General features: G+C 35.9%; 1 long non-coding RNA gene across 1 annotated transcript in view; it reads right to left on the bottom strand.

The window, feature by feature from the left end:
- Positions 1-1,117, bottom strand: part of LOC117952873 — a 24,030-nt gene that overhangs the window by 843 nt on the left and 22,070 nt on the right. The window lies entirely within an intron of this gene.

Raw genomic sequence — 1,117 nt, 5'->3', positions numbered from 1 at the left:
GAAAATTAGGGACATCCAGCGAAATTTCAGACTGCAGGTGAACAATCCGAGGAAAGAAACGTCGACAAAGACTAAAGACTCACAAACTGAATCCACAATTGACTCTCCATGTGTATGCAATGGTTACATAGTAAAGTAGTGTAGATAGATAATTTAGCATTTTATTTTATTTTATGTTGTTGTTGTTGTGTTTAATTCCATTTTTTAACCTTCTCTCAATTTGATCCGTAGTGTTTATTTGAGTTTAAATTTGTCAGAATGTTGGCCTTTGCTGTTATTGACCTGTGTGTACACAGGCTGCCCTTGGAACTACTTAGACTACCTTTTGTATATAAAGGTTGAATAAATGAAGGAAAAAATCAAACTGAAAATCTCACTGAAAATGCAGTGAGTATGGCTATAAATTAAGGTTGAATGAATGAATCTTATCAAGGTGCAGTATAGGACTTGTAGGCCCCATTGTTTCTGGAATTTTGACCCATGCTAAGGCCTAAAAGTCCGGATATCTGGTCCTCTGGTCCTCTCTTCCAATTTGATTTTCAGTCGTTTGAATGCAATAATAAAAAAACGTGTTAAATTTTGGGTTACAGACCCAACAAAGTATGTTTGTTTTCTTCTTATCTCCCCAGAGGCATAAAATAGTATTCAATATTCACACAGTGCAATTTGAGTGTGTTTAATTATTTCTGTGCAGTCACAATGTTTGCAATAAGGCAACTGAAAGTCTGTAGCTTCCATTTAATTAAACTTAATAAATACAGTACAGGACATAATTTTCCGTCCAAAAAGTTGTATGTTATGTTTCTGCCATCAGATAAAAATGTATCCTTAATTATTCAAAGCATTCTCATGAACGGATCTGTATGTTAAAGTATGAAAATGTATGCACACCAAAACGCAAGCTGCTGGTCAATTTGGCGGACATTGCGGTTAAGTTTAGGCGACAAATAATGACAGTTATGCAGCGAAGACCGTTGATGACTAGTTAAATGTAGGAAAAAGATCTTGGTTTAGTGTTTTATGATGCACCCATCCCACCCAACCTCCCTAAGCTAAAAACCACGTTCTGATACAGCAGAAGTCATCTGAAGTCTCTTTATATAGACCTTAGTGGTCC

The sequence above is a fragment of the Etheostoma cragini genome, chromosome 11, assembly GCF_013103735.1.
Source record: "Etheostoma cragini isolate CJK2018 chromosome 11, CSU_Ecrag_1.0, whole genome shotgun sequence".
In the NCBI taxonomy this organism is placed as follows: domain Eukaryota; kingdom Metazoa; phylum Chordata; class Actinopteri; order Perciformes; family Percidae; genus Etheostoma; species Etheostoma cragini.
The sequence above is the reverse complement of the archived record's forward strand: the minus strand, read 5'-3'. Positions and strand labels throughout refer to the sequence as shown.